At 37.4% G+C, this 25,898-nt stretch overlaps 1 pseudogene; it reads right to left on the minus strand.

Moving 5' to 3' along the window:
• Nucleotides 1-4,689: 4,689 nt before the first annotated feature.
• LOC129640072 (cylicin-1-like) overlaps nt 4,690-25,898 on the minus strand; it is a 155,157-nt pseudogene continuing 133,948 nt past the window's right edge.

A 25,898-nucleotide genomic window follows, 5' to 3' on the forward strand; every position in this document is an offset into this window, starting at 1 on the left:
TGGGTAGTATACTCATTTTCACTATATTGATTCTTCCAACCCATGAACATGGTATATTTCTCCATCTATTAGTATTCTCTTTGATTTCTTTCACCAGTGTTTTATAGTTTTCTATATATAGGTCTTTAGTTTCTTTAGGTAGATATATTCCTAAGTATTTTATTCTTTTCATTGCAATGGTGAATGGAATTGTTACCTTAGTTTCTCTTTCTGTTTTCTCATTATTAGTGTATAGGAATGCAAGGGATTTCTGCGTGTTGATTTTATATCCTGCAACTTTACTGTATTCATTGATTAGATCTAGCAATTTTCTGGTGGAGTCTTGAGGGTTTTCTATGTAGAGGATCGTGTCATCTGCAAACAGTGAGATTTTTACCTCTTTTCCAATTTGGATTCCTTTTATTTCTTTCTCTGCTCTGATTGCTGTGGCCAAAACTTCCAAAAGTATGTTGAATAGTAGTGGTCAGAGTGGCACCCTTGTCTTGTTCCTGACTTTAGGGGAAATGCTTTCAATTTTTCACCATTGAGGATAATGTTTGCTGTGGGTTTGTCATATATAGCTTTTATTATGTTGAGGTATGTTCCTTCTATTCCTGCTTTCTGGAGAGTTTTTATCATAAATGGATGTTGAATTTTGTCAAAGGCTTTCTCTGCATCTATTGAATTAATCATATGGCTTTTATTTTTCAATGTGTTAATGTGGTGTATTACATTGATTGATTTGCAGATATTGAAGAATCCTTGCATCCCTTGGATAAAGCCCATTTGGTCATGGTGTATGACCTTTTAAATGTGTTGTTGGATTCTGATTGCTAGAATTTTGTTAAGGATTTTTGCATCTATGTTCATCAGTTATATTGGCCTGTAGGCTTCTTTTATTGTGGCATCTTTGTCAGGTTTTGGTTTTAGGATGATGGTGCCCTCATAGAATGAGTTTGGAATTCCTCTGCAATTTGAGTAGGATGGGTGTTAGCTCTTCTGTAAATTCTTGGTAGAATTCAGCTGTGAAGCCGTCTGGACCTGGGCTTTTGTTTGCTGGAAGATTTCTGATTACAGTTTCAATTTCTGTGCTTGTGATGGGTCTGTTAAGATTTTCTATTTCTTCCTGGTTCAGTTTTGGAAAATTGTACTTTTCTAAGAATTTGTCCATTTCTTCCACGTTGTCTATTTTATTGACATATAATTGCTGATAGTGGTTTCTTATGATCCTTTGTATTTTTGTGTTGTCTGTTGTGATCTCTCCATTTTCATTTCTAATTTTATGGATTTGATTTTTCTCCGTTTTTTCTTGATGAGTGTGGCTAATGGTTTGTCAATTTTATTTATCCTTTCAAAGAACCAGCTTTTGGCTTTGTTGATTTTTGCGATGGTCTCTTTTGTTTCTTTTGCATTTATTTCTGCCCTAATTTTTAAGATTTCTTTCCTTCTACTAACTCTAGGGTTCTTCATTTCTTTCTTTTCTAGTTGCTTTAGGTGTAGAGTTAGATTATTTATTTGACTTTTTTCTTGTTTCTTGAGGTATGCCTGTATTGCTATGAACTTTCCCCTTAGCACTGCTTTTACAGTGTCCCACAGGTTTTGGGTTGTTGTGTTTTCATTTTCATTCGTTTCCATGCATAGTTTGATTTAATTTTTGATTTCTTCTGTGATTTGTTGGTTATTCAGCAGCGTGTTGTTCAGCCTCCATATGTTGGAATTTTTAATAGTTTTTCTCCTGTAATTGAAATCTAATCTTACTGCATTATGGTCAGAAAAGATGCTTGGAAAAATTTCAATTTTTTTGAATTTACCAAGTCTAGATTTATGGCCCAGGATGTGATCTATCCTGGAGAAGATTCCGTGTGTGCTTGAGAAAAAGGTGAAATTCATTGTTTTTGGGTGAAATGTCCTATAGATATCAATTATGTCTAACTGGTCTATTGTATCATTTAAAGTTTGTGTTTCTTAATTTTCTGTTTAGTTGATCTATCCATAGGTGTGAGTGGGGTGTTAAAGTCTCCCACTATTATTGTGTTATTGTTAATCTCCCCTTTCATACTTGTTAGCATTTGTGTTACATATTGCGGTGCTCCTCTGTTGGGTGCATATATATTTATAATTATTATATCTTCTTCTTGGATTGATTATTTGATCATTTTGCAGTGTCCTTCTTTGTCTCTTTTCAAAGTCTTTATGTTAAGTCCATTTTATCTGATATGAGTATTGCTATTCTTGCTTTCTTTTGGTCTCTATTTGTATAGAATATCTTTTTCCAGCCCTTCACTTTCAGTCTGTATGCGTCCCCTGTTTTGAGGTGGGTCCCTTGTAGACAACATATATAGGGGTCTTGTTTTTGCATCCATTCAGCCAGACTTTGTCTTTTGGTTGGGGCATTCAACCCATTTACGTTTAAGGTAATTATTGGTAAGTATGATCCCGTTGCCATTTACTTTATTGTTTTGGGTTCAAGTTTATTCACCCTTTTTGTGTTTCCTGTCTGTTGAATATCCTTTAGCATTTGTTGGAGAGCTGGTTTTGTGGTGATGAATTCTCTCAGCTTTTGCTTGTCTGTAAAGCTTTTGATTTCTCCTTCATATTTGAAATAGATCCTTGCTGGGTACAGTAGTCTGGGCTGTAGGTTATTTTCTTTCATCACTTTAAATATGTCTTGCCATTCCCTCCTGGCCTGAAGAGTTTGTATTGAAAGATCAGCTGTTACCCTTATGGGAGTCCCCTTGTGTGTTATTTGTTGTTTTTCCCTTCCTGCTCTTAATATTTGTTCTTTGTGTTCGGGTGGACAATTTTTTAGGCTCACTTGTTCAGTCTTGCTGTGGGGAGGGAGGAACGCTGCAAACAAATAACACTGGTGTCTGTGGGGAGTGCTTGTAGTGTCTTGGCCACACTGGGTTTGCCCCCATCATGGCATGTGTACTTTCCCAGTCTATACTTGTTAGGCTCTAGGTTGCTATGCTGGGAACTGTCTGACGCCAACCCTGGGTTGCATGCACTTCCCAGGTCTAAGCCACTCGTGTTCAGGTACTCGGGTACTCCACAAAGACACAGATTTGGTTAGGCCTGCACTTTGTGCCCTTCCCCAGTCCGAGCAGCTCAGGTGACCAGGTGTTTGGTGAACGTGGTCGGTGTGACTTATCACCTGCCCCGTCCCTGCCACTCAGTTTTCTGGGTTTACAACCAGTGCACCTTCTCAGGCAGATGTTGACCATCCAGTATCCCAAGAAATCTTGGTTAGCAGCAAAGCCTGCTTGCAGTTCGGTAGATGATGCCTCTCTGGCGCTGTAATTGCCCCCTTCCGGCTCTGGCTGTCCTTGCCTGCCTGTCTCCGGTGGGGGATGGGCCAGCCTGCAGCCGGCTAGCTCTAGTCAGTCCTTTGTTCTGTGAGCGGTCCTGGCGGTGTCTTAGGTTAGGGCTTTTTGTCTTTTTGTGGGGTAACTATCCCACAGTCTGGTTTGCTATCCCAAGTTAGTTCCCTCAGATTGCCCTCGGGGCATTCAGGGCCAGGTCCTTACTCTAAGCAATGCAGCCCACACCTCCCTGCCCAGCCCCCGCTTACTAGTGAAGGATGCAGGCGTCTGCACTGCTTCTCCCTTGGGAGTTACCATTGGGCACTGGGCATGTAATCTGTGGGTTTTAATTATTTATTTTTCCTCCCGGTTATGTTGCCCTCTGAGGCTTCAAGGCTTGCCAGACTCGCCAGTGAGAGTGTTTCCTGGTGTTTGGAAACTTCTCTCTTTTTTAAGACTCCCTTCCCGGGATGGACCTCCGTCCCTACCTCTTTGTCTCTCTTTTTATCTTTTCTATTTTTTTCCTATCTCCTTTTGAAGACAATGGGCTGATTTTTCTGGGTGCCTGATGTCCTCTACTGGCATTCAGAAGTTGTTTTGTGGAATTTACTCAGCGTTCAAATGTTATTTTGATGAATTTTTGGGGAGAAAGTGGTCTCCCCGTCCTATTCCCCTGCTATCTTAGGACCGCCTCTCAAAGTGCATTTCTAAAGATGGTCTAAAGTCTGGTTTGAAAGAGAAAAGTCAGGAAGAAAGAGCAACTACAAGAAATACAGTGTAATTGTATGTCTATATGCATGCATGGATGCATGCATGTATCTTTCCTTCCACATCCAGAAGGAATATGAAAAGCATATTCATAGGAATTTGTATAATGATTGATAAGCATATTTTATCCTCCTATGGTCACTTGCAGTTTATCATTAAAAAAATAAACTAAAGAAATTTTTAAAGATAAATGATAGCATTTGGAATTTTTTTTATGTATGTGGGTGGTGGGGATTATAATCTACATATATCTCTGTTTATTTTAATGGTGTGAAAGATCTGGTTCTTTCCATTTTCTTTATTTTTTTCTAAATATAAAGTAAAACAGAAATTTAACAGAACATGTAAGAGAATCCCAAAGAACATTGCTGTTACAACCTGAACACAGAAGTAGCTTCCAAAGTGAAGTGATGTAAAATGCTGCAAACCTTTGTCCTGAGTAGATCAGGCTTCTAGTAAAAAAATCATACACCTCTATACATCACCTTTATAAATTACATGTAAAAAAATCAACTCCTTGTGCTCACAGAAGACTTGTTTTTATTTATTACAGTTCCACAGAAGTAGAAATGCTCATTTGAGAGTAGCTATTGTTAACTATGGTAAGGCCATTCTGTGAAATGAAGTGCTCAGTTGTTCTTTAAAGCAGCTTATGAATCCATTTTGCTGCAGGCTGAGGAATAAAGTAGAAAAAAGATTAAAATAAATAGTAGCATTAAAAAGAAGCTAGTAATTATAGAGAGTTCCTGGTGTGTTAAAGACCACAATAAAACACACAAGTGGAGGCAAACTTGGATATAATTTTTATGTTTTCTTATTAAAAATGTAGATCCTTGGATCCCACCCTAGAGTTAGCATTAAAAGCCTGAGATGGGGTCAGAAATAGCATGTTTAATAATTTCTCTGCATGATCCTAATGTTCACTTAAAGATGTGAAGTACTGAATACTAGTCCAACCACCAGCATTTGTGTAGGAACCAAGTCCTAAGGAATGTTACATTATGAACACAACTACTTTAATGGACTAGGGCTTCAAAAGCTGATAATATAAAAACACAAAAATACATTTTAAATACTGATAGTCTCTCTAAATTCCACCACATTAATACAAGTGTTTTCACATTTGCACATTATTGTCTAGTGTTTGTACAATAGTTGCAAATTTCATCTAGTTGCAAACCTATAGTATTTTCCTCTATGTTCTCCCTTAACATTATAGTATAAACTTTCCCCTCTAAACTCAAGGTCTCACAACTAGTATTTCAATGAATAAATACTATGTTTTACATTTTAGTATGCCAATTTTTAAATTTTCTACATTTAGTTTAATTCCAAATTTTTTGTCCTATAGACAGTATTGCAATTATCATCTCTATGCCCAGAGGTTTTTTTTTTTTTTTTTCCTTCTGCTGACTTGTTTTTATTATAGTACGTTTTTACTAATGGGATTACTGAATCAAATAGTACCATCCCATTTGTGACTCTTCCTACATAGTCCCATATAGGTCTAGAAGAAATTTAACCAGTTTGTGTTGTTCCTCTTTTGCCAACAGCAGTGAATTAATGGTATATATATATATATATATATATCTGTGTATCTTACTTGGAACTGTTGAGGCTTCAGGGATAATGGTGTATTTATTCATTTATTAACTACTCAGAGAGTAGTAGCAGAATTTTTTCCATACATAAAAGAGTTTTGGCAGTGTTCAAAAATGGAAATTTGCCTAAGAAAGGCAGATCATGGAATTAGAGCTTATTCTTGACAATCAGACGTCAGCAAGAAGACATCAAAACTAATGGTGAGTGAGTGGAAAGGGTAGATTAGTTGCACACTTAGAGCACAGCAAAGCAGCAGTGTTTCAACACAGTTATATAACAGGTAAAAATAAATATCTTGAAACTATAGATTTTTTTTTTTTAAATCAAAGATTCATCTTGGAACAAATCAGTACTTTGTTCATCTTCCATTTATTTATAGTTTAGCATTTCCTAAAAACAAACAAACAAACTTTAAACTGTAGTAGAGGTATCACAATTTTCTATTGCTGCTTTTATGCCCCATAGCCTTGCATTATGCTTACTATGCCTGTTGTCAACTCTGTGTCACTCCCGTCAACCATTTTATCTGCCTCCTGGTCTGGAAATTTTGTTTCTTCCTTCAGTTAATATTTTCAATGTCATACTCATATTCCATTTCATGATGCAATTTCATACACTGGTTTTGGTATTAACTAGTTGGGTATTCTTGATTAGAAACTTCTCCCATTGCCTTTGCCTTTCAAAAATCTTTCTTATCTTTCATAGTCCTGTTCATATATCACTTTTTCACCCTGATTGAATGAGTGAATGAGTGTAAGTTAATTCATAAACTGGGCAGACTAAAATTTCATACTATCTAGTACCATCTGGAGTTTTAAAAATGCCCAGCAATTATTTCATTCATTTCCTGCTAATTTCTAATAAATGACAAATAAATTGATTTATTAAATTAATATTGAATGCCAGCCACTCTCTTGGACATATAAGCAAAGAGTTTTTGTCTTCACAGAGCTTACCTTTTACCAAAAAATACACAAAATAAACATAATAAATAAAGTAAATTACATAGTGGAAGGTAGCAAATTTCATAGGAAAAAAAGTAGATGACTTGAGGACTAGTATGCAGTAGTGGGGATTGTTACAATTTAAAATTGTATGATTAAATTAACCTCATTGAAAAATTGATATTTGAGCAAATATTTGAAGAGACAATTAACCACATAGAAATCTGAAGAAATAAGATTCTAGGTTGAAGTGTGGATCTATGCAAAGTCCTATTCCTGGGATGTATGGAAGGATGCCAGTATGGTTTCATCAGACTGATGAAAAGGTGAGATCAGAGAGAACAGCAAGTCAGATTATCTAGGATCTTTTTGGCAATTGTAAGCATTTTGACATTCATTCTGAGTGAAATTAAGTATTAGAGTTTGTTGTTGTTCTCAAGTTTTGTTTCATTAGGTTTAATTTAACTTTGTTAATTCTAAGTATACATTTTAATAAACTTTATCAATTAAATGATGTTCAATAAATTGAATCCATGTTGAGGATATGAAGAGGAAAGATTAGAAGCAAGAGATATCTTAGCAGGCTAATGCAGTAATAAAGGAGAGAGATAATAGTGATGAGGACCTGGCTGGTAGCAATATGGTTCACAAGTGGTCAGATTTTAGATGTATACTGAGTCAACAGGATCCAAGAAGGATTGTGAAAGAAAAATAATTAAGATGCTGCTAATGAATTATAATCTTATTCTTGATCTTCAAGAAAATGTATCATGAGAATTTACTGTTTCCTTTCAATCTTTGTTAGATAGCTATTATAAAGATAAGGAAATTCTCTATTCCTTTTTAAATTGGTGTTTTCATCTTAAGTAAATGCTGACATTTATCAAATACTTTTCCACACACCTGCAATTCCAGTTCTCAAGAATAAAGTAGATGAGGAGAGAACATAAAGATGGAAAGTTTGTGTGGTATTTTGACTGTTTGTATTCTCAGGGAGCTTCCCAGGTGGCTCAGTGGTAAAGAATCTGCCAGCCAAGCAGGAGACAGAAGTTCAGTCCTTGGGTCAGGAAGATCTCCTGGAGAAGGAAATGACAACTCACACCAGTATTCTTGCCTGGGAAATCCCATGGACAGAGGAATTTGGCAGACTATAGCCCATAGGGTTGCAAAAAGTCAGACATGATGTAGCAACTAAAGAACAGCAACAACAACAGCAGCAATATTCTATGAGAAAAATAAAGTAGGATTCTGGATTAGAAGAGTAACTGAACAGTTGTGGGAGGGGATAACATAAGATATAGTAAATCAGGGAAGGCTTCTCCAAAAAATAATATTTAAGTTGAAAAACCAAATGATGAGAAGGACTAGTCATGCAAAAACCGGGGAGAAGAATTCCAAGCAGAGGGAACAGTATATGCAAAAACTTGGCAAGAGAGCAATCTTAATGTATATGAGAAGCAAAAATAGTAGTAGTTTGGGTAGGTCAAAAAATAAAATGGCAAACTGGTTCAAGATGAAGGTAGAAAATAGATGAGGATGGATAATGTAAGCATTGAAAGCCAGGGTAAGAAGCCTGAGTTTATTATGAATGTAATGGGAAACCTTAGTGTTTTAAGCAGTGGACAGTAGAGGCAGCAAGACTCTTGCAGTACTTCAGCAAAGATTATGATGAATATTGGGACCATTTAGGTAGTAGTAATTGAGATGGAAGAAGTTGACTGATTCAAGATATATTTTGGAGGTAAGGTAGACAAGTTTTAGTGATTGATCACATATGGGGGATAAGGAAAAGAGCAGAATCATAGATAATATCCAGATTTTAAAAGATTAAATGGGTGGATGGCAGTGCCATTTACTACTAAGATGGAGAATACTGGGAAGGATTAGGTTTTGAAATTGGTTAAGAGTGTTATTCATATACGTTAAATTTGAGATGTCCAGTAGACTCTACACTGAAACTTCCAAGGAGGTGTTTAGAATTTGGAACTCATTGGAAAGACCAAAGTTGGTTATGTTACTTTAGGAGTAATCAGTACATAAATGACATTTAAAACTATTAAATTGGATTAACTTATCAAAGGAGAATTTTAGAGAGAAGGTCCAGGACCAAGTCTTAGATCATTCTAACATTAAAGGTGAGGAAGTGTAAGATATAATAAAGGTGGTGGAAAGCTACCAGTAAGTAGAAAGAACAGGATAGGATCAGATAAGATCAGATCAGTCACTCAGTCGTGTCCGACTCTTTGCGACACCATGAATCGCAGCACGCCAGGCCTCCCTGTCCATCACCAACTCCCGAAGTTCACTGAGACTCACGTCCATCGAGTCAGTGATGCCACCCAGCCATCTCGTCCTCTGTCCTCCCCTTCTCCTTCTGCCCCCAATCCCTCCCAGCATCAGAGTCTTTTCCAATGAGTCAACTCTTCGCATGAGGTGGCCAAAGTACTGGAGTTTCAGCTTTAGCATCATTCTTTCCAAAGAAATCCCAGGGCTGATCTCTTTCAGAATAGACTGATTGGATCTCCTTGCAGTCCAAGGGACTCTCAAGAGTCTTCTCCAACACCACAGTTCAAAAACATCAATTCTTCGGCACTCAGCCTTCTTCACAGTCCAACTCTCACATCCATACATGACCAAAGGAAAAACCATCCCCCTGACTAGATGAACCTTTGTTGGCAAAGTACTGCCTCTGCTTTTGAATATGCTGTCTAGGTTGGTCATAACTTTCCTTTCAAGGAATAAGAGTCTTTTAATTTCATGGCTGCAGTCATGATCTGTAGTGATTTTGGAGCCCAGAAAAATAAAGTCTGACACTGTTTCCACTGTTTTCCTGTCTATTTCCCATGAAGTGATGGGACCGGATGCCATGATCTTTGTTTTCTGAATGTTGAGCTTTAATCACCTTTTTCACTCTCCACTTTCACTTTCATCAAGAGGTTTTGTAGTTCCTTTTCACTTTCTGCCATAAGGGTGGTGTCATCTGCATATCTGAGGTTACTGATATTTCTCCTCGCAATCTTGATTTCAGCTTGTGCTTCATCCAGCCCAGAGTTTCTCATGATGTACTCTGCATATAAGTTAAATAAACAGGGTGACAATATACAGCCTTCACGAACTCCTTTTCCTATTTGCAACCAGTCTGTTGGTCCATGTCCAGTTCTAACTGTTGCTTCCTGACCTGCATACAAACTTCTCAAGAGACAGATCAGGTAGTCTGGTATTCCCATCTCTTTCAGAATTTTCCGCAGTTTATTGCGATCCACACAGTCAAAGGCCTTGGCATAGTCAATAAAGCAGAAATAGATGCTTTTCTGGAACTCTCTTGCTTTTTCCATGATCCAGTGGATGTTGGCAATTTGATCTCTGGTTTCTCTGCCTTTTCTAAAACCAGCTTGAATATCGGGCAGTTCAGGGTTCACATATTGCTGAAGCCTCGCTGGGAGAATTTTGAGCATTACTTTACTAGCGTGTGAGATGAGTGCAATTGTGCAGTAGTTTGAGCATTCTTTGGGATTGGAATGAAAACTGACCTTTTCCAGTCCTGTGGCCACTGCTGAGTTTTCCAAATTTGCTGGCATATTGAGTGCAGCACTTTCACAGCATCATCTTTCAGGATTTGGAATAGCTCCACTGGAATTCCATCACCTTCACAAGCTTTGTTCATAGTGATGCTTTCTAAGGCCCACTTGACTTCACATTCCAGGATGTCTGGCTCTAGGTCAGTGATCACACCATCGTGATTATCTTGGGCATGAAGATCTTTTTTGTACAGTTCTTCTGTGTATTCTTGCCACCTCTTCTTAATATCTTCTGCTTCTGTTAGGTCCATACCATTTCTGTCCTTTATCGAGCCCATGTTTGCATGAAATGTTCCTTTGGTATCTCTGATTTTCTTGAAGAGATCTCTAGTCTTTCCCATTCTATTGTTTTCCTCTATTTATTTGCATTGATCGCTGAAGAAGGCTTTTTTATTTCTTCTTGCTATTCTTTGGAACTCTGCATTCAGATGCTTATATCTTTCCTTTTCTCCTTTGCTTTTTGCTTCTCTTCTTTTCACAGGTATTTGTAAGGCCTCCCCAGAAAGCCATTTTTCTTTTTTGCATTTCTTTTCCATGGGGATGGTCTTGATCCCTGTCTCCTGTACAATGTCACGAACCTCATTCCATAGTTCATCAGGCACTCTATTTATCAGATCTAGGCCCTTAAATCTATTTCTCACTTCCACTGTATAATCATAAGGGATTTGATTTAGGTCGTACCTGAATGGTCTAGTGGTTTTCCATACTTTCTTCATTTTCAGTCTGAATTTGGCAATAAGGAATTCATGGTCTGAGCCACAGACAGCTCCTGGTCTTTTTTTTGCTAACTGTATAGAGCTTCTCCATTTTGGCTGGAAAGAATATAATCAATCTGATTTCAGTGTTGACCATCTGGTGATGTCCATGTATAGAGTCTTCTCTTGTGTTGTTGGAAGAGGGTGTTTGTTATGACCAGTGCATTTTCTTAGCAAAACTCTATTAGTCTTTGCCCTGCCTCATTCCGTATTCAAAGGCCAAATTTTCCTGTTACTCCAGGTGTTTCTTGACTTCTACTTTTGTATTCCAGTCCCCTATAATGAAAAGGACATCTTTTTTGGGTGTTAGTTCTAAAAGGTCTTGTAGGTCTTCATAGAACCGTTCAATTTCAGCTTCTTCAGCATTACTCTTTGGGGCATAGACTTGGATTACCGTGATATTGAATGGTTTGCCTTGGAAACGAACAGAGAACATTCTGTAGTTTTTGAGATTGCATCCAAGTACTGCATCTTAGACTCTTTTGGTGAACATGATGGCTACTCCATTTCTTCTGAGGAATTCCTGCCTGCAGTAGTAGATATAATGGTCATCTGAGTTAAGTTCACCCATTCCAGTCCATTTCAGTTCACTGATTCCTAGAATGTCAACATTCACTCTTGCCATTTCTTGTTTGACCACTTCCAATTTGCCTTGATTCATGGACCTGACATTCCAGGTTCCTATGCAGTATTGCTCTTTACAGCATCGGACCTTGCTTATATCACCAGTCACATCCACAGCTGGGTATTCTTTTTGTCTTGGCTCCATCCCTTCATTCTTTCTGGAGCCATTTCTCCACTGATCTCCAGTAGCATATTGGGCACCCACTGACCTGGGGAGTTTCTCCTTTAGTATCCTATCATTTTGCCTTTTCACACTGTTAGTGGGGTTCTCAAGGCAAGAATACTGAAGTGGTTTGCCATTCCCTTCTCCAGTGGACCACATTCTGTCAGATCTCTCCACCATGACCCGCCCATCTTGGGTTGCCCCACGGGCATGACTTAGTTTCATTGAGTTAGACTATGGCTGTGGTCCTAGTGTGATCAGATTGACTAGTTTTCTGTGAGTATGGATAGGATAGAGTCAAGTTAACTAAGTGTTTTTTGAAAGAAGAGGTTGGTTTAAATGCTGCTGGATTATAGAATAACATGAGGAGAGAAGAGAGCTCAGTATGTGTGGCTACAAGAACATATTTGGTAATCTTGAAAAGAGCACTTTTAGCAAAGTGGTAGGGATGGAAGGGCCTGATTAGATGGTAGCTATACAAATTTAAGCTTATTACAGTGATGGTATGAATATATGCAAGGCCAAAACATATCCTGAAAGTTTTTTTTTTTTTAACAATTAAAATTAATCCTCAGATTCAAGGATTTTGTTGTATTTCTTGTATTTTACATATTTTTTTTTAATTTAACAATTTTTATTTAGAATTTTTATTGAAATTTACTTACAATATTATATCAGTTTCAGGTATTCTACATAGTGATTTGATATTTTTATACATTATGAAACAATCACAAGTCTAGTTACCATTTATCACCAAAGTTATTATAATATTATTGATTATATTCTTTACACTATATAGTAATCACTATGACATTTATTTTATAACTAGAATTTGTATCTCTTAATCTTCCTCACCTATTTCACTTATCTTCACATCTGTCTCCACTATGGTGACCACCAATTTGTTCACTTAATAAGTCAGTTTTTGTTGTTTGTTCATTTGTTTTGGTTTTAAATTCCACATATAAGTGTACATATTTTTCATAAAAACTACTTTTGGAAGAGAGTTCAGCTTTTCAAGGGTCTCTTTTTCTCAATTGCCTTAAAATTATCCACCAATATATATATTTTTTATTTTTATTTTTTTTTTTATTTTTAAACTTTACATAATTGTATTAGTTTTGCCAAATATCAAAATGAATCCGCCACAGGTATACATGTGTGCCCCATCCTGAACCCTCCTCCCTCCTCCCTCCCCATACCCTCCCTCTGGGTCTTCCCAGTGCACTAGCTCCAAGCATCCAGTATCGTGCATCGAACCAGGACTGGCAACTCGTTTCATACATGATATTTTACATGTTTCAATGCCATTCTCCCAAATCTTCCCACCCTCTCCCTCTCCCACAGAGTCCATAAGACTGTTCTATACATCAGTGTCTCTTTTGCTGTCTCGTACACAGGGTTATTGTTACCATCTTTCTAAATTCCATATATATGCTTTAGTATACTGAATTGGTGTTTTTCTTTCTGGCTTACTTCACTCTGTATAATAGGCTCCAGTTTCATCCACCTCATTAGAACTGATTCAAATGCATTATTTTTAATGGCTGAGTAATACTCCATTGTGTATATGTACCACAGCTTTCTTATTCCACCAATATATTTTTATTCCTTAAAAATTTTGTTGCTTTACTGGTTATCTGCCCGTTGACTTAGACTGAGCCTTAAACAATGGGGTCGTTAACCAGCTTTGTCACAAAGCTGACATTTTGAGTCTGTCAGGAGAAAAATGGACTTAAAATCAGCCTTTTTTGAAAGAGATAATATGGATTAATTAATCTCTCCCACAAATGTAAAATATATGAAGAGCAAATGGAAATCAATACATAAAGTTTTATTATAAATAAACCAAGGATAGAAAAAGCTTGGAATACAATGTAAAGTGAGATTCCCACCATTCAGAAGAGGAAATGGAAGCCCTTTGAGAGATAAGAACAAGAATGGGGGGACAGAGAGGGCAAGGAAGAAAGGGTGGGGGAAAATTAATTAAATATAAGCTCCAATCCCAGCCATATCTACAGATGATCTGAATTTAGCAGGACAGAGAACATGAAACCTACCATGCTGAGAATAGTCAATTAACACTGTGGGAAAGCAAAGGAAACACAGACTGATGCCCAGAAACCATGCAAATGAATCACATCTCAACCAAAGATCAGAGAGCCAACAAGGGAGGAAAAGAATGGGAAGAGCAGACCTTCCATCCAAAGTGAGATGTTTAACTAAGCATCCCTTTACAGCCATGTTTTAAAGGAAGGGGAATTGAAAGGGAGATCCTCTGTAGGAGAAAAGTAGAAAACGTTAAAATGACAGATCCAAAGAGATTGGATCAACCTTGAAAATACTCCCCCCCCCACCCCCCAATTATCAGTACTAGTGACAACTCATAAAGATATGGTTAAAAATTAAATAATTAAATATGCTTTTTTGCATATCTGAATCCTAGTATGTTATGTTTCTATCTTGCTGTGTCTGAATTTGGTTGAGTTTTTACCATATTCAGCAACTTTCTAGGAAATGTACTTATATCCTACTAAAACATGCCCCTTAAAAATTTTAGCCATTTTCCTTTTTGTTCTTTCATAAGTGTGGGACAGTTAACCACATTTGTAATGTGATCATTTTTACAAATAATTATGAAAAGTTTCTTAAATCCCAAGCCAGTTCTCTCTGCTCCAATCTAAATTCTATTCTTAACTTTTTGACATTTATTTTGCAACTCTTTTGGGTCCTGTGGAAGTACTCTATCTTTTCTCATCTGTGAGTCTCAAAATTGTCAATATTCCAGTAAAAGAGAACTAATCTTCAGAGAAAATATGAATTCAAAATTTAAAATATATCTTTCAGTTTTAATCCAATTTTCTCTAAAAATAAAACAGGAGCAAACATACCAAAGGAGCAAAGCTTGGTTTTGGAGGTGGAGGAGGCATCTGGCAACGACAGAGACGTTTGACTCTAGGTGATGGCGGTATAGGCTCACAAGGAGGTAGTGGTGGTCTTTCTCTTGATGGAGGAACTCTACCTGTACCTATTTTTTTTCCTTTTTCTTTGAATGTAGTTCTCCGGGATGGCATTTTGATTCCTCTTTTTGGTTCCACTGCATCCTTCTTTGAATCTGTAGATGTGGCATCTGATTCATCAACTCTCTTTTTAGGCCCAGGTTTAAATAGAGACTCTTCAGATTCAGCATCTGAACTTTTGAACATTTCAGTCTTCTTTAGCCATCTTTTGGAAGACACATCAGATTCAGCACCACTAGACTCTGTGTCCTTCTTTGCAGTCTTCTTGGTGTCTTTCTTTGAATCTCGCTTAACCTTCTTTGACTCCCAATCAGACTCAGTTTCAGTAGACACTTTGGACTTCATTGCAGGCTTTTTTTGGTCATCTTTCTTTAAATCTTTCTTATCTTTCTTTGAATCTTTTTTACTCTTTTTTGCATCCCCTTCAGATTCAGAATCAGCATCAGTAGACACAGCATCTTTCTTGGCATCCTTTTTCTTATCATCTTTCTTGCCCTTTTTCGAATCTTTCTTCACATCCTTTGAGTCTCCAGATTCTGCTTCAGTAGACTCTGCATCTTTCTTGGCATTCTTTTTCTTATCATCTTTCTTTGAATCTTTCTTGCCCTTTTTCGAATCTTTCTTCACATCCTTTGAGTCTCCAGATTCTGCTTCAGTAGACTCTGCATCTTTCTTGGCATCCTTTTTCTTATCACCTTTCTTTGAATCTTTCTTGCCCTTTTTCGAATCTTTCTTTGCATCCTTTGAGTCTCCAGATTCTGCATCAGTAGACTCTGTATACTTCTTTGCATCTTTCTTGGTGTCTTTTGTTGCACCCTTCTTATCTTTCTTTGCATCTTTTGAATCTACAGATTCAGCATCAGAGCCCTTCCCCTTTGCATCTTTTTTTGCATCCTTATTTGTTGGCTTCTTTGAATTATTCTGTGAATAATTCTTTAACCACATATCAAATTCCACGGATTCAGCATCCGATTCCCCTAAATGCACCATTAAACCCACATTTGAACTATTTTTTGAGCAAGTCTCTGATATGGCATCAGAATTATTCTTTGAGCTCTTAGAGTACTTCTTCGTACTTGTGGATTCAAAATCCATCTCCTTGGAATCTTTTGAATATCTCTTTTCTTTTTTTTTTTGATGCTTTATTGAAACTGATATAGAATCTTTGGATTCTGGGTTTGTTTCTGATTTGGACTTTGACTTCTTAGATAGTTGACTTCCATGTGATGATTTTGATGGAGTTTTATCTGCTTTATTTCCTCTTTTAGGTTTCTCATCTATTTCATGTGGGCCTGTATCTTTCTTGTAAATTTTCTTCAAAGCTGTTCCTTTTTTGTCATCTTTGTACTTTTTAGATTCTTCCTTTTTAGAATGGGTTATATGAGTATAAGGATGTCTGAATGAGGCCTGTATCCTGACGATTAAATAATAGATGGACTTTGAATTTTTTTCCTTAAAGAATGCCTTATCCATATATGAGCTGGCTTCTGAATTTCATCTAAATTTCTTTTATCATGTCTCTGAAAAAAAATGGTTAGAATAATGATAAGTTTTTTAATGAGTTATATCTTTTTTATATTGAAACAAATAGTCTAGCTTTTTCTATGACCATATATTTAGATTGTGTCTTGTTTCTGTTTCAACATTCTGTGTGTGTTTGTATGTGTGTGTGAGAAAACTCCACTTTGGAAATAAAATGAATTTAAGAAGAACCTCAGAATATCTTCAGCGTTTCCTATTAAGATAAGAAGGGGTCCACAATGATTCATGACACTTCAGGACCTGGCCTCACAATAGATAATAAATTCCTTTAGAACTCCTACATGGGAGAGATATTTTGAAACATTTCATGTACCCTTCTGCCCCAAAATAGATTAAAAAAATTAAGCTGATACTCTTGAAGTGTGTCATGATAATTCTTATGATAGTTTACAATTCTGCAGGCTTCTGGGTTAGCCTGATTTCTACTTATACTTTCAAGATTTTCTTACCAAGTTGAGAGCCTAATATCTCTGCTGTGAAGCACTGCTGAAAATAAATACATAAAATAAAACAAGTGTCTTATTCTCATTAATTAGTGTAGCAGTTGCTGCTGCTGCTAAGTCACTTCAGTCGTGTCCAACTCTGTGCGACCCCATAGACGGCAGCCCACCAGACTTCCCCGTCCCTGAGATTCTCCAGGCAAGAACACTGGAGTGGGTTGCCATTTCCTTCTTCAATGCATGAAAGTGAAAAGTGAAAGTGAAGTCGCTCAGTCGTGTCCAACTCTAGCGACCCCATGGACTGCAGCCTACCAGGCTCCTCTGTCCATGAGATTTTCCAGGCAAAAGTACTGGAGTGGGGTGCCATTGCCTTCTCCAGTAGCATATTATAATTATTACTTTTATATTTCTGTCCAAACATTTGTCAAGGCTGGTTGTCACAGTGACCATATAGACTAATTTTACATTTAGTTCTTATATTTCTTCCATTGTTATATGGAATGAAAGGAAGACCATGAAGAGAAGCATGAAACTTGGATCTCAATAGATGTAAATAAATGGCCCTTGAATAAATGCATTGACTATAGATCTGCTTTGGGAGATGCTTTTAAAACATATTTTGCTATCACTATGGGTGACCTCTGTAAGCTAACTTTTATTTTGGTTAGTTGTAAGAATAACTCCATTTTATAAAAGCAATAGAAAACTGGAATCTCCAAGTATCTAGTATTTGAATGTTAGATTAAAGAAAATGTAAAGGCCCTGAAACCTCAAGATTGGCTCCTAAGACTCAAATTTTATATGTTTTTGCAGCCGGTAAACATTGCCTGAGAGATCCCACCAGTTTCAGTATTACATTCTCCAGCTTACCTAGCCAATGAGCTTTAAAATGCCTTTGAAATGGAGGAACACATATAAATAAAAGTTCAATCAGAAACAGTTGGGGACAATCTGCTATACAGGGAATTATACACCTAAAATATCAGCATCCTAAAGATATCAAAATTCAAATTATGTATTTTATTTGTATGCATGCATTATAACATATTATATTTAGTTAAGAATGATCTTGTTGGTACTCACAGGAACTGTGGCTTGTATTTCTGAAGGTCTTAATCTCTTATTTCCACCTGGCTGGGATGACTTGGGAAATGTTATAGTCAAGTACTGTTGATTCCGTATTTTTTTGCTTGATTCACTGACTGAAATGAGAGAGGAAAAGAAACAATTTTGCAGCTAATAGCCAGACTTTCATCAGTTCTGAAATATTCCTGAGCAAGAAATATAGTTTAATTTAAACTAAATTATAACTCAAAATATAGTTCCCCCCTCCTAGAGTTTATAGTTTATTTGCATGCCAGTTAAGAAAAAAATAACAATTTATTAGTCCATTTAGAACCAAATTAAGTTTAAAATGACATTTGTAATTTTATTTTCTAGATTAATCCAATACATGCACTACCATGTGTAAAATAGATAGCTAATGGGAAGCTGCTGTATAACACAGGGAGCTCAGCTCAGTGCTCTGATGACAGAAGGGGTGGGGTAGGGGAGTGGGGGGGAGGCTCAATAGGGAGAGTATATATGCCGGGCCAAGAGGAGCTACTCCACGTCCAAGGTGAGGAGCAGTGGCTGCACTTTGCTGGAGCAGCCGTGAAGAGATACCCCACGTCCAAGGTAAGAGAAACCCAAATGACGGTAGGTGTGGTGAGAGGGCATCAGAGGGCAGACACACTGAAATCAGAATCACAGAAAACTAGCCAATCTGATGACACAGACCACAGCCTTGTCTAACTCAATGAAACTAAGCCATGCCATGTGGGGCCACCCAACACCGGTGGGTCATGGTGGAGAGGTCTGACAGAATGTGGTCCACTGAAGAAGGGAATGGCAAACCACTTCAGTATTCTTGCCTTGAGAACCCCGTGAACAGTATGAAAAGGCAAAATGATAGGATACTGAAAGAGGAACTCCCCAGGTCAGTAGGTGCCCAATATGCTACTGGAGATCAGTGGAGAAATAACCCCAGAAAGAATGAAGGGATGAAGCCAAAGCAAAAACAATACCCAGTTGCAGATGTGACTGGTGATAGAAGCAAGGTCCGATGCTGTAAAGAACAATATTGCATAGGAACCTGGAATGTTAGCTCCATGAATCAAGGCAAATTGGAAGTCGTCAAACAGGAGATGGCAAGAGTGAATGTCGACATTCCAGGAATCAGCAAACTAAAATGGACTGGAATGGATGAATTTAACTCAGATGACCACTATATCTACTACTGTGAGCAGGAATCTCTTAGAAGAAATGCAGTAGCCATCATGTTCAACAAAAGAGTCCGAAATGCAGTACTTGGATGCAATCTCAAAAATGACAGAATGATTTCTGTTAATTTCCAAGGCAAACCATTCAATATCACAGTAATCCAAGTCTATGACCCAACCGGTAATGCTGAAGAAGCTGAGTCGAATGGTTCTATGAAGACCTCCAAGACCTTTTAGAACTAACACCCCAAAAAGATATCCTTTTCATTATAGGGGACTAGAATGCAAAAGTAGAAAGTCAAGAAACACCTAGGGTAACAGGCAAATTTGGCCTTGGAATATGGAATGAAGTAGGGCAAAGTTTAATAGAGTTTTGCCAAGAAAACGCACAGGTCATAGCAAACACCTTCTTCCAACAACACAAGAGAAGACTCTACGCATGGACATAACCAGATGGCCAAGACAGAAATCAGATTGATTATATTCTTTGCAGCAAAAAATGGAGAAGCTCTGATCATAAACTCCTTATTGCCAAATTCAGACTTAAATCGAAGAAAGTAGGGAAAACCACTAGACCATTCAGATATGACCTAAATCAAATCCCTTATGATTATACAGTGGAAATGAGAAATAGATTTCAGGGACTAGATCTGATAAATAGAGTACCTGATCAACTATGGATAGACATTGGTGACATTGTACAGGAGACAGGGATCAAGACCATCACAATGGAAAATAAGTGCAAAAAAGCAAAATGGCTGTCTGAGGAGGCCTTACAAATAGCTGTGAAAATAAGAGAAGAGAAAAGCAAAGGAGAAAAGAAAGATATAAGCATCAGAATGCAGAGCTCCAAAGAATAGCAAGGAGAGATAAGAAAACTTTCCTCAGCAGTCAATGCAAAAAAATAGAGGAAAACAACAGAATGGGAAAGACTAGAGATCTCTTCAAGAAAATTAGAGATACCAGGGGAACATTTCATGCAAAGATGGGCTCAATAAAGGACAGAAATGGTATGGACCTAACAGAAGCAGAAGATATTAAGAAGAGGGGGCAAGAATACACAGAGGAACTGTACAAAAAAGATTTTCACGACCCAGATAATCACGATGGTGTGATCACTCACTTAGAGCCAGACATCCTTGAATGTGAAGTCAAGTGTGCCTTAGAAAGCATCACTACGAACAAAGCTAGGGGAGGTGATGGAATTCCAGTTGAGCTATTTCAAATCCTGGAAGATGATGCTGTGAAAGAGCTGCACTCATAATGCCAGCAAATTTGGAAAATTTAGCAGTGGCCACAGGAGTGGAAAGGGTCAGTTTTCATTCCAATTCCAAAGAAAGGCAATGTCAAAGAATGCTCAAACTACCGCACAATTGCACTCATCTCACACGCTAGTAAAGTAATGCTCAAAATTCTCCAAGCCAGGCTTCAGCAATGTGTGAACCGTTAACTTCCAGATGTTCAAGCTGGTTTTAGCAAAAGCAGAGGAACCAGAGATCAAATTGCCAACATCTGCTGGATCATGGAAAAAGGAAGAGAGTTCCAGAAAAACATCTATTTCTGTTTTATTGACTGTGCCAAAGCCTTTGACTGTGTGGATCACAATAAACTGTGGAAAATTCTGAAAGAGATGGGAATACCAGACCACCTGACCTGCCTCTTGAGAAACCTATATGCAGATCAGGAAGCAACAGTTAGAACTGGACATGGACCAACAGACTGGTTCCAAATAGGAAAAGGAGTATGTCAAGGCTGTATATTGTTACCCTGCTTATTTAATTTATATGTAGAGAGCATTATGAGAAACGCTGTGCTGGAAGAAGCACAAGCTGGAATCAAGATTGCCAGGGGAAATATCAATAACCTTTTATATGCAGATGACACCACCCTTATGGCAGAAAGTGAAGAGGAACTAAGAAGCCTCTTGATGAAAGTGATGGAGGAGAGTGAAAAATTTGGCTTAAAGCTTAACATTCAGAAAACTAAGATCATGGCATCTTGCCCCATCACTTCATGGGAAATAGATAGGGAAACAGTGTCAGACTTTATTTTTTGGGGCTCCAAAATCACTGCAGATGGTGATTGCAGCCAAGAAATTAGAAGACACTTACTCCTTGGAAGGAAAGTTATGACCGACCTAGATAGCATATTCAAAAGCAGAGACATTACTTTGCCAGCAAAGGACCGTCTAGTGAAAGCTATGGTTTTTCTAGTGGTCATGTATGGATGTGAGAGTTGGATTGTGAAGAAAGCTGAGCACCGAAGAATTGATACTTTTGAACTGTGGTGTTGGAAAAGACTCTTGAGAGTCCCTTGGACTGTAAGGAGATCAACCAGTCCTTTCTAAAGGAGATCAGCCCTGGGTGTTCTTTGGAAGGACTGATGCTGAAGCTGAAACTCCAATACTTCGGCCATCTCATGCAAAGAGTTGACTCATTAGAAAAGACTCTGATGTTGGGAGGGATTGGGGGCAGGAGGAGAAAGGGACAACAGAGGTTGAGATGGCTGGATGGCATCAGTGACTCGATGGATATAAGTTTGAGTGAACTCCGGGAGTTGGTGATGGACAGGGAGGCCTGGCGTGTTGCAATTCATGGGGTTGCAAAGAGTCTGACACGACTAAGTGACTGAACTGAACTGAACTTATCTGATATATATATTTATATCTGATTCATGTTGCCACGCAGCAGGAACTAACAGAACATTGTATAGCAATTATCCTCCAATTTAAAAAATTAATGAAAAAAATAGTTACAGTAATACAATAAAAAAATAGGAATGGAATATAAAGATTAACTGTTTCCTTCCAAATACCTCCATCATCTCCACTACCTTCATTTTGTTTAGATTGCAGAGCATATGACTTCTTCTATAGTCCCCATAATAGCTATTAATAGCACAATAGCATAATAGTTATTAACAGAGCATCAGCTAAATGTCTCATTTGATTAAGCGTTTAGGTTACTCCTCCTCTAACCTCAATGACATCCCAAGCCATAAAAATTAAGACCACAGACCCAAATGCTTCATTCAGTTCTGACACCCTTATGACATTGAAACATGTATATTATTATATGTGTAATGAATCGCCAGTCCAGGTTCGATGCATGATACAGCGTGCTTGTGGTTGGTGCACTGGGATGACCCAGAGGGATGGGATGGGGAAGGAGGTGGGAGGGGGTTTAGGATGGGAAACACATGTACACCCATGGTGGATTAAAGTCAATGTATAGCAAAACCAATACAATATTGTAAAGTATTTAGTCTCCAATTAAAATAAATAAATTTAAAAAATTAATTAAAAAAAAAGGCATGTACACATTTGAGGGCACCCAGAATAGAGTGATCAGGAGGATCAAGCTATCTGGAAGCTATCAAAGGAAGAAAAGTGGGATAGTTTAGGTAGTTCTTCTGGAGATGAACAAGAGATGTGATCATTATACTCAAATATTTAAAGAGCTGTTACATAAAAGAGTAAAGATAGCGGCAACTGCTAACACATACATAGCACTTACTATATGCTGGACTGTGTTTTAAGCACTTTATATATATCAAGTCTTAGTCACTGAAACACTTTGAATTAGTTAATATTATTTATGATTGACTCCATTGTACAGATGTAGAAAAATAAAGAACCTAGAGAGGTTAAATTACTTGCCCCCAAATCATAAATTTAGCATAAGAGTTAAGATTCAAGCACAGATAGTTTGGCTCCAGAGTCCATGCTCTTAATTAGGATGTCAGAGACTTCTTTGTTTCCTGAGGGAATAACTAGACTCAATGGATAAAAGTTGTAGCAATGCAGGTGGATTTCAACTCAATATATTAAGAAATTTCCTAAAGTTTTAAGCTGTTCAACACATGAACAGTCAACTTTTTTCTTTGTGACTATAGAAATACTTTAAACACACACACACACACACATACCAATATTCATGCTTCTCTTAGATTTTAACAAAAACTCAGGGTTTTTTACACTTTATCACATTGAATGGAAGAGACTAGTCATTTTCCCTAAAATTATTTTCAAATATAATTTTAATTTTTACTTGGTATGGAATCATCATATGTTTTGATGGTTATTTCTTGCCTGTTTAAAAAAGAAAATGTTTTAATTGAATTTGTACTATGTCTAATAATAATAATAACGACTATTATTACTAAGATGTCTTTAATAGTAATGCTGTCAGAAATCTGATGTGTTCTCTGAATTCCATTATCTAAGACTGTTTAACTATAATCCACAATTCCCATCCTCTAAATCAAGTTATAGATGTATATGACTGTATTTCTCATCAAAACTTGAATAAAAATAGACAATAGATTAAAACTGAAATAAAAACACTCCAGTTAAAATAAATATATCAATTAAAAAAAAAACTTGGTAAAGAGAAGGAAATATAATCTTATGTGCATATCTAAATAAACTTACTAATGACAAATTTAACTTAGTAAAAAAAAAACCCACTAATTTGAAAAATTCTATAACCTGCAAAATATCTTATTTAATTATATAGAGCAATAAATAAAATTAGTTCCCCTACAATTTTCTAATGAAAACATCTAAATCAGTATGAACCATATATCTTCTAAATTCATTACATAAATTTTGAAGACAACCTACCATGTTTTAATATTCTTAGTACTTAAATCACTAATGATGTGTGAGAGGGGAACATATAAATGTTGATCTGTATTTTGAGTTGCTCCTACACATGGGAAAATTGGTCCATGGTATTTTCAATTTGGAAAGTACTCATTTAATATTGTAATGATTGTGTTGTTTATCGAAGACACACATGGTATAATTTGTTTTTAATTTTAAAATTTGTATCTTTTTAAAATTTTATTTTATTTAAGTATTACTTCCTTATTAATTAGCAGGAACAGTAGATTGTGACCATTGCTAATTCTGAGATTGTACTTGTGTGTGCTAAGGCACTTCAGTTGTGTCTGACTCTTTGCAACCCAGAGTCTCTAGGTGTGGCTCAATCAAGTCTATTTAAAAACTCTCACAGGTTATTTGGACACTCAGTTCTAGTTATGAATCACACTCAGTTCTATGTATGAATTCATGGTCTTGAAAAAGAAAACTTCATAGATTTCTGAAATAGTCCAAGCTTGTGGTGTTTGCTTTTTCAAAAAAAATAGATCAATGGTCTATTCATTTGTATTGAAACCACATTTATTCTATAGCAGAGCTAAAAGGTTAAATGTCCTGGGATCCTGGAAACTTAATTGTTTGAAAGTTTGAAATGCTGGCTGGGTCACTGCCTTCACATACTGGGAAAAATATTTTGCACCTGTATTGTTTTTGACCTCTTTGCTACAGGCTAAAGTAATCTTTTTCAAACTTTCTTTTAAGCACAACTCAATGAGTGTGATATGTGGGTAATTCAAATTCTACTGTAATAATAGAGTTTATAAATCATGCATAGCCAGACATCCTGGAATGTGAAGTCAAGTGGGCCTTAGAAAGCATCACTACGAACAAAGCTAGGGGAGGTGATGGAATTCCACTTGAGCTATTTCAAATCCTGAAAGATGATGCTGTGAAAGTGCTGCACTCAATATGCCAGCACATTTGGAAAACTCAGCAATGGCAACAGGAGTGGAAAAGGTCAGTTTTCATTCCAATCCCAAAGAAAGGCAATGCCAAAGAATGCTCAAACTGCCGCACAATTGAACTCATCTCACATGCTAGTAAAGTAATGCTCAAAATTCTCCCAGCCAGGCTTCAGCAATACGTGAACCATGAACTTCCTCATATTCAAGCTGGTTTTAGAAAAGGCAGAGGAACCAGAAATCAAATTGCCAACATCTGCTGGATCATGGAAAAAGGAAGAGAGCTCCATAAAAACATCTATTTCTGCTTTATTGACTATGCCAAAGCCTTTGACTGTGTGGGTCACAATAAACTGTGGAAAATTCTGAAAGAGATGGGAATACCATACCACCTGACCTGCCTCCTGAGAAATTTGTATGCAGGTCAAGAAGCAACAGTTAGAATTGGACATGGAACAACAGACTGGTTCCAAATAGGAAAAGGAGTACGTCAAGGCTGTATGTTGTCACCCTGCTTATTTAACTTATTTGTAGAGTACATCATGAGAAACACTGGACTGGAAGAAGCACAAGCTGGAATCAAGATTGACAGGATAAATATCAATAACCTCATATATGCAGATGACACCACCCTTATGGCAGAAAGTGAAGAGGAACTAAAAAGCCTCTTGATGAAAGTGAAAGTGGAGAGTGAAAAAGTTGGCTTAAAGCTCAACATTCAGAAAACGAAGATCATGGCATCCAGTCCCATCACTTCATGGGAAATAGACGGGGAAACAGTGGAAACAGTGTCAGACTTTATTTTTTGGGGCTCCAAAATCATTGCATATGGTGACTGCAACCATGAAATTAAAAGACGCTTACTTCTTGGAAGGAAAGTTATGACCAACCTAGAAAGGAAATTCAAAAGCAGAGACATTATTTTGCCAACAAAAGTCTGTCTAGTCAAGGCTATGGTTTTTCCTGTGGTCATGAATGGATGTGAGACTTGGACTGTGAAGAAGGCTGAGAGCTGAAGAATTGATGGTTTTGAACTGTGGTGTTGGAGAAGACTCTTGAGAGTCCCTTGGACTGCAAGGAGATCCAACCAGTCCATTCTGAAGGAGATCAGCCCTGGGATTTCTTTGGAAGGACTGATGCTAAAGCTGGAACTCCAGTACTTTGGCCACCTCATGCGAAGAGTTGACTCATTGGAAAAGACTCTGATGCTGGGAGGGATTGGGGGCAGGTGGAGAAGGGGATGACAGAGGATGAGATGGCTGGATGGTATCATTGACTCGATGGACGTGAGTCTGAGTGAACTCTGGGAGTTGGTGATGGACAGGGAGGCCTGGCGTGCTGTGATTCATGGGGTC

The sequence above is a fragment of the Bubalus kerabau genome, chromosome X (assembly GCF_029407905.1).
Source record: "Bubalus kerabau isolate K-KA32 ecotype Philippines breed swamp buffalo chromosome X, PCC_UOA_SB_1v2, whole genome shotgun sequence".
NCBI lineage: Eukaryota > Metazoa > Chordata > Mammalia > Artiodactyla > Bovidae > Bubalus > Bubalus kerabau.